Source organism: Elephantulus edwardii, unplaced genomic scaffold (assembly GCF_000299155.1).
Source record: "Elephantulus edwardii isolate Elephantulus edwardi_28Jun2011 unplaced genomic scaffold, EleEdw1.0 scaffold00028, whole genome shotgun sequence".
Taxonomy (NCBI): Eukaryota; Metazoa; Chordata; class Mammalia; order Macroscelidea; family Macroscelididae; genus Elephantulus; species Elephantulus edwardii.
In genome coordinates, this window is record NW_006399778.1 from 10,231,347 (window position 1) to 10,239,875 (window position 8,529).

The 8,529-nt window shown below is 42.7% G+C and overlaps 1 pseudogene; it reads right to left on the reverse strand.

The window, feature by feature from the left end:
• Window positions 1-1,293: 1,293 nt before the first annotated feature.
• LOC102843351 lies at window positions 1,294-2,966 on the reverse strand (annotated as a pseudogene).
• Between the last annotated feature and the right edge of the window lie 5,563 nt (window positions 2,967-8,529).

The window sequence follows — 8,529 nt, forward strand, 5'->3', positions numbered from 1 at the left end:
CCTTTGAGCTTTGATGCTGGAGAAAAGTATTGACTATTCCATGGACTGCTAGGAGAACAAACAAGTTCGTCCTGGAGAGGGCGAAACCAGGCTGCTCCTTGGAAGCAAGGATTCTGAGGTTTCATCTGACATACTTTAGACATGTTGCAAGGTGGAATCAGTGCTTGGAGAGGGACATCATGCTTGAGAGGCTGGAGGGACAGTGCAGGAGAGGAAGACCCTCAATGAAGTGTATTGATTCAGTGACTAGGGTAATGAGGATAGGTGTGTCAGAGACAATAAGACTGGTGCCAGATAGAGCAGGGTTTAGGGCTGTTGTGCATAGGTTTGCTATGAGTTGCAGGTGACTCAACTGCACATAACAACAATAACAATCATGGACATGAAAAAGTAAAGACATAATAGACAGCAAAGTTCTTTTCTACCATAAAATTATACCCATTTATTTCACCAGAAATACTAGCTTGAAGAGGTACTTGTATGTTGCACCTGAAATAATTGATAAGCAATCAATTGTCTGATATTCAGAGCATGTTGAAGAAAACGTTGTCATATGTGTCCTTTTTTAAAAAAATGTAAAAACTATTTCTTAACAGACAAGGCCTATAGACTTACTTCTTCTTGGTCACACTCACAGTCCAGCCCCAGTGGCCAGTGGCCTTGGTGTGCTGGCCTCAAACTTGAAGACCCCAGAAGTGGTGTAGCGTTTGGTGGGCACAGATCTTCTTCAGTTGCTCCAGGTCTTCATGGAGCTTGTTTTCCAGGTCATTGGCCAGAACTTGCCTGTATTTCCCATCCTTTACATCTTTTTGTCAGTTCCAGAACCAGTCTGGAATCTTGTCCTGGTGTGGAGTCTGCGTAATGGTGATCACATGCTCCACTTCCTCCTTAGTGAGCTCTCCTGCCCTCTTGGTGAGGTTGAGGTCTGCTTTCCTCAACAGCACATGAGTGGATCTTTGCCCTACGCCCTTAATGGCAGTCATGGCAAATGCTGGTTTTCCCTGCCCGTCGATATTCGTGTTGAATACTTGCAAAATGTGCAGGCACCTCTCTGGGATCACTAGAGACATAGCGGTGGCAGCAATGCTAGTGTGCAGGCCTCTGGTGGACGAATGTGTCCTTTTTCTTAAAACCTCAACCACCAACACTTCAAAGTACTTTTGGAGGATTCTGATGCCCCGGATGACTTGATGAATGCATTAAAGTCAAGCAGTATATTTGTATTCTAATCACACTCTTTAAATCCATACAAATATTGCTCGGATTGTGGAGCTCGGAGCTCTCCTACTGATGTTAGGATGTCTGAAGAACAGGTAACATTTGTCCTGAAAATTTCACACCAGTTTCGTTTTGTTCTTTCTTCATTAGCCCTTGCGTTTCTCTCCCCATCCCCTTCTTTGTTCTGCTGCTCTCTTCTATCTATTTCCTGCTGCCTCCGAACTTCTGCTAGCCAGGCCGCATCTTCTTCTTCCTCCCATGCGTGGGTATTTTTTTTTTTTTGCCAGGTATTTAGTCACCACATCCAGGAGATTGATGAATGAAAGATGTATCTTGTGTAGCTGTTAATCTACTAGAAAACCCTGTGCTACCATCTGGGATGCCAAGGTTTAGTGGTTCTCTCTTCTTAAGAACAGTTTTCTGAATTTTCCTTATGTGTGGCGTCATGTCCTTAACAAAATATTCCAGCTGTTCCATAGCATTCTGTGGTGGTGACACATTTGCATTCTCTCCAGCATTCTTTACTTTGTGAGTGTATCTTTACCCCAAGAAACCTGCTTTTCAGCATCTGTCTGCTTGGGAACTGATGACTAGTCAACTGTAGTTGGCAGAGGTATTTGGTCGCCACTTAATTTCCCTCCTCCGCCAGATCTGCATATTAATCTCTTTAGGAATGAGAATACTGTTGCTAGGCAAGGGCAAAGCTTAAATAACTGGAATTGAGTGATGGCCGTGGTGAGAATCAAGATCTGCCCCTCCCTGTCAGGCCGAGGATCTGAGCTGCAGCGGGAGCTGAAGGCGCACTCAGGCCATAGTCTTTTCAATCACTTGCTTTGCATCTGAGAGAGCTGGACAGTGAATAAGGATGACAGAAGAATAATTGATGATGCCTTTGAACTGGGATGTTGGAGAAAAGTACTGAATATTCCATGGACTATCAAAAGAACAAATAGCTATGTCTTGAAGAAGGTGCAGCCAGACCGCACCTTAGAGGCAAAGATAGTGAAGCTTCCATCTCACATACTTTGGACGTGTTGCTAGGAGAGGCTATTCCTTGGAGAAGAGCATCATGATTGGAAAGGTAGACTGATGGCGAAAGGAAAGCCCTCAACCAGGTGGAATGACACAGTGACTGCAGCAATGAGCTTGGGTAAGTCAGAGATTATGAGGATGGTACTGGATAGAAAAGGGTCAGATCTTTTGTTCGTAGGGTCTCTGAGTCACACTGGACTCCACATGACTTTACCATAAGCCCTGAGGTGGTGTTAACTTTTGCCCCAAGTTTCTAGCCCAGAATTTGTTACCACTGCACAGTTTGACTAACATTTCCTGGGGAAAAAGATGGTTTGACATTTTTTGCCTGGTCCTAGCCTATACCCTGCCGTGTGCTTGGCATGAGCCTTGCATCTAACAACCATATGTGCTATATAGCCCATTCACTGTTGAATCCTATACATACACTGGTCACTTCCTCCCGAGGGCACTGGTCATCCTGAAGGCTTTTTCCCTGTGTGTAAAAAGACAAGTGTCTCACAAGGTGTGGCCTGGGGCCTCATTCCTATTGTATGATCTGACACCCAGTGATGAACTTTTATAATCCCTAATCTTGGGCCCTTTTCCACATTATGTGTTTCCTGATCTCTCCATTGCTCAGTGCTGGGTCCCATAAAGGGCACTATCGTCACTGCTCACCTGAGAACCCAGGTGGCAGTGGGAAGACGAGGCAGGTCCCTGACCTCCTCCACCATATCTCTGACTGAGTAAAGGGCTGATGGACATTTGGCAGGATGGATCCTGACACGTAGACATTCTGAGCTTCCTTCTGACCAGCTGATAGCTGGGCTCAGTGGCAGTGCCTGGGCTGGGACAGGTCACCAGCCTTCCCTTTGATCTTTTCTTAGCAACCAGTGGTTAGACTGTAAAATGTACCCAGGGTGCTAGGAGAGCAGGAGAACACATCCAAGAACAAAACCAATAAAAAACAAGAACAAAACATCACTTTGACAATCTTACTGAGAATTTCCCCAATCAATATACTTCAAGTCCAGAAAGATAAACTTGTTTTAATTTTGACATACTTTTAGCCACATGTTTTTGGTTTAATGTTAGGTATATTTTGAATCAAATATTACAGTGAAATGAATTATTTTATGTGGGCTCTCAGCCTTGTTTCTTTGAGAAAAATTTTCTTCCTCTAAGCCCTGAGGTCTCAACATCCAGAAAACAGAAATCCTCATCTCCAGCCAATAGGCAACATTTTGACAGATGGAGAAAGATAGAAGTTGTCAATGATTTCATATTACTTAGATCCACAATCAGCAGCCCTGGGTACCAGCAGCCCAGAAATTAAAAGACCTGTTATATTGGGAAAGCCTGCAATCAGGGACTTCTTCAAATGTTGAAAAGCAAAGGTATCCGTTTAAAGACTAAGATGTGCCTAATTCAAGCTTTCAGTTACCTGCTCTGCATCTGAGAGTTGGACAGTGAATGAAGATCATCAAAGAATAATCAATTTGAGATGTGGTGTTTGAAGAAGAGCCTAAATATTCCACGGATTGCCAAGAGAACAAACACATATGTCTTGGAGTGGGTGCAGTCAGTGTGTGCTCCCTAGAGAGGAAAACGGTGGAACTTTGTCTCACACACATTTGGGGCCTGTTGTTAGGAGGGACCGGTCTTTGGAAAATGGTATCATGCTCGGAAAAGGGGAGGATCAGCAAAGGAGGTGAAGACCTTCAACCAGACAAATTGGCACAGTGACTGCAACAGTGTGCTCAAGTGCAGCAGACCAGATCGGGCAGGGTTCAGATCTACTGTCCAGAGGGTCCCTATGAGTCATACGTGATTTAGTGGCACCTGACAGCAATGACAAGCCCTAAGGTATCGTTACCTTTGTCCTAGGTTTTTAGCCCAGAGACTTTGTTACTTTTGTCCAGATTACAAGCATTTCCTCAGAAACTAAAATGGCTTGATACTTTTTTGCCTGCCCCTAACTTGTACCCTGCCTTATCCAGTGATTGGCATGAACTTTGCTGGGATTGATTGATAGATTACATACAATAGAGGTGAGTTGTAACCTTCTATGCAAATAAAGTGTCAGTGACCTACTGAGAGGAGTGGTCAGTTCATAGCCCTGGTGGGAGTGCCCTGCCTTGAAATTGACAAGGAATTTGTACATTTCAGTAGCCAGCCCCATAAAGGCACTCTGAAGAAGCTGGCAAAGGAGGAAACTGAAGAAAGAAGCAGAGAGAGAGAGAAGGCAAAGAAATTCCTAGAAGACTTGCAGTGCTGATCAACGGCTGACACACTGAAGATGGTGACAGGCCTGGAAAGGAGTTCAGTGGCAAAGATGGGGCAGTAATCCTGGAAGAAGCCTAGTGGTAGAGTCATTGGTGACAGATGGCAGGGCTGAGAGGAAGCAGGTGCACCCAAGAGGAGCAAGTTGCCCTGCATTGAAGAGGGGAAGCTTTGCCTCCATGGCTTCCTGATCTAGGTTTTGAGTTTAGTTTATGGGTTTTGATTGCAAAGCATACCTTGTTTTGTTTGTAACTCTAAAGATGGCCTGTGAGTTTAGTATGACCATGGCAATGAACTGCTGAATCTAGCTGAGGAGTAGAAAGTACCATAGGAAGAATAACTGATGTCAGAATTGCTAAAAAGATTGCAAAGTGGAAATGTGTCTAACCTCCACCTGGTGGGAATCGGCTCTGTGCTGATTGATGGTGATTCTTTTTTTTTTTTTTCTTTTTTTAATATCATTCAGTTTATTACAAATATTTAGTATTGGCTTTCCATATTTCCCCCCTTTTGTTTTTATCATAATTACGTTATCATCTAGATGAGCATGATGGTGATTCTTATTACCCATCCACTTACCCCAAGCTCCCTGCCCCAAGAAGGTTAGACTGGTCCTGATGCTATTGATGCTATTGCTACTACTGATAATTATACTACTGACATTTTACACATGCCAAGTTGCTTTCATATTGATTCAGTCTATCAGAAAAACTATATGCTCCATAAGGTTTGCAATATGCTCTGTGTTGCTAGGTTGTTGTTGTTAAGTGACATCAAGTCAAGCATGACTCATATGTGACTGTGAACAAGAGATCTGAACCCTAAACAACAAACACAACAACAATAAAAACCAACCAAACTGACAAAATACTTTCCAGTGATCAAAAAATGCTGCAGAATTTTTGAGTTCCAAACACGTTTCATAGAAAATAAGTAAGAACTATTTTTAAAATATTAAAAATTAAAATCCAAAAAAAAAAATAAAAAAAAATTTTAAAAAAAGAGATCTGAACCCTGTCCTATCCTGTGCTATCCTTATCATCTCTGACATTCTTAAGTCCATTGCTCTAGTCACTATGTCAATCTGTTTTGTTGGTGATCTTCCACTCTTTTGCTGACGCCCATCTTTTCAAGCATGATGTCCATTTCCAAGGAATAGCTTCCCTTAGCAACATGTCCAAAGTATGAGAGCTGGAGCTTCAGCATCTTTGCCTCCATGGCACACTTTGGCTGCACTGTTTCAAAGACTATGTTTGTTCTTTTGGCAGTTCATGGGATACTAAGCATTCTTCTCCAGAACCAAACTCAAAAGCATCAGCTCTTCTGTTATCCTCATTCATTGTCAAGCTCTCAGATATGTAACAGGTGATTGAAAAGACCGTGGCCTGAATCAGGTACACCTTAGTCTTCATGTTGACATCATTGCTCTTGAGAATTGTGGAGCGGTCCCTGACCCCCAGACTACTGGTGCCAATGGTATTAATTGTTGATCCAGGCAAGGTGAAATCATTGACAGCTTCAATCCTTTCTTCATCTATTATGATATTGTCTGTTGGCCACATGGTACCTTTGCTTTCTTGATGTTGAGATGTAATCCATACCAAAGGCAAGCATTTCAAATCTACCTCACTTTCAGTAAGCAAGGTTGTGTCATCTGCATAATGCAGGTTATTGGTGAGCTTTCCTCTGATCTTGATGCCACATTCCTCTTTATACAGTTCAGCTTCACATATTATTTGCTTAGCAAACAGATAGAATAGATATGGAGAAAGGATACATCCCTGACATGCACCCTTCCTGATTTTACACCATGCAGTGTTCCTTTGCTCTGTTCGGACAGCAGCTTCTTAATCTAGGTGTAGATTTCACATAAGCACAATTAGGTGTTCTGAAGTATCCATTCTTCTCAATCTTAGCCATTGTTTGATCCACACAGTCAAATGCCTTTGTAGTATCAATGCAGATAAGCTCTATGTGGTTTTTAAAATCATAAAGTTGATTTTTTAGAAGTAGATCACCAGACCTTTCTTCTGATACCTGTGACTGGGCTCAGTCCACATAAAAGGTGCACTTCTAACTGGAAGGGTTAGAAGAACCATGGTGTTCAGGGTTAACATAAGACCTGGTGCTGGGAATCGCTCCCTTTCATCGGTGATTGTAAGCCATCGCTCCTCGCTCCCTTGGCTGAAGACTAAGTGACACAGAGCCTTCTCTGTTTTCTTATCAGTGTTCCTGAAAATATCTTAAGATCTTAGTTGCAAAACAACATCTAGCTCACCCAGTATTAACTTAGTCTGAGTGTTTTTGTTTGTGTTACTTTTTTTCCCAGGGGTTGTGGTGGGAGGAAGGGAGACAGTCCCCGTGGAAAACAATAGAAGGCTGTTAATTGCTGCTTCTATTCCAAGCAAAATCTTTACCAATTGGTCCTGGGCCAAAAGGAAAGTCCTCTACTCTCTAGGGTATTCTGGAAATAGGTGGGACAGGGGTATTGTGTGGTCACTTGTGAATTCATGACACCAGGGCCATGTGTTGCTTCTAGAAGGTTCTTTCAAATTCCAGATAGTTGCTTATCTCTGTGTCAGGTAACACCATCTGTAATTATTATTTGGTTGACATGCTTTTTGTCCAAGTGATCACATCTTTTCTTTCTTAACATCAATGTATTTCTTTTAGAAGAAGCGTTAAATTGCTGTCTTAAATGGAAAACCACTCTTGCCAGAAGATAACTATGATTGTCCTTCCCATGAAAACGAAATGTGTCATTAAATGCACGCTCAAATCTGTTGCCTGGCAAAAGATTTTAGCAAGCAGTGAGGAAGTGCTGGAGATATATTGGCCTTGGATAGATTGGAATAAAATTGGAAAAGGAAAAAAAATTCTCGGCATGTGATTCAATGTTATTTAAGACCACATTTGGGTGCCACTCCACATCATTTCCTAATCTGAGCAAGGAGGCTGCAATTTCTTGGGTCAATGTTCTTTGTTCCCCACAAAGCATCTAGCACTCTGCTCACTCCCTCTCTTATTTTTGGCAAGTCTCATAACTGACCCTCCAGGGGGTTTACAGAGGCCGTAAATCTCACTGGAGAAAATCAACCATCTTTCTCCCAAGGAGCCATTGTTGGAGTTGAACCACCAAAGAGATGCCTCCCGTAGGTTAATAGTGCAACTCCGTACCCACTAGGCCACCAGAGCATGCCTGTTGAGCACCTGCATCCTGTACAAGTAAGTGTTCAGTAAATATTTCCACATTGTTAAGTGTTCTGTGAATACTGACAACCTTCCAGGTGGTGACACATCAGGGACCCACAAACCCGCTCAAATTTCTGGTAGGGAAAAGAAATATGGAAAGAGGGAGCCTGTGAAGAAGAGTATGGGGGGAGTGGCATCTCACTATTTAGAACTGCTGCTGGGTCGTGGAGTCTTAAAAGAAAAAATGTAATTAGAGGGAAATGCTTCATTTGCCTCACCCTAATTTGACACAGAACGGTCTGAAAGTGGAGTGAGACAGACCTCTTCTTGGGGAGAGCAGCCTTCCAATTCGAAGAGTTGGCTTGCTGATATTTTGCTCTAAAAGAACACTAATTTGTTGCCACTTCTTCGTGCCCCACCAGCTTTTGCTTCCTTCCTATTTTCTGTATTGAGTGGTAATTATACTTTGGGGCAGGTTGCCAAGGGTGTGAATGGGATGCATTTATTTCCTCTAGCAGGGAAATTTTATCCTCTCCCACTGATGTGACCTGGAAATGAAAATTCAACTTTGCCAAGAATATTAGCATCAACTTCATTCCCCCCCCCAAAAAAATTGTGAACTCTGGGGAGCTTTAGAAGCAACCCTCCTCTCTTCATCCTAATCATACTCAATTCCTGTCTTGCCTGGAGTTGGAACCTCAGCTCTACCACTTGAAAGCTGTGTGTCCTGGAGCAAATGTACTTCCTTGTCTGAGCCTCAGCCCGCCTATCTACAAATATGTGAATTCCTTTAGTTCACAAGTCAATCTTTGTTGTTGTTGT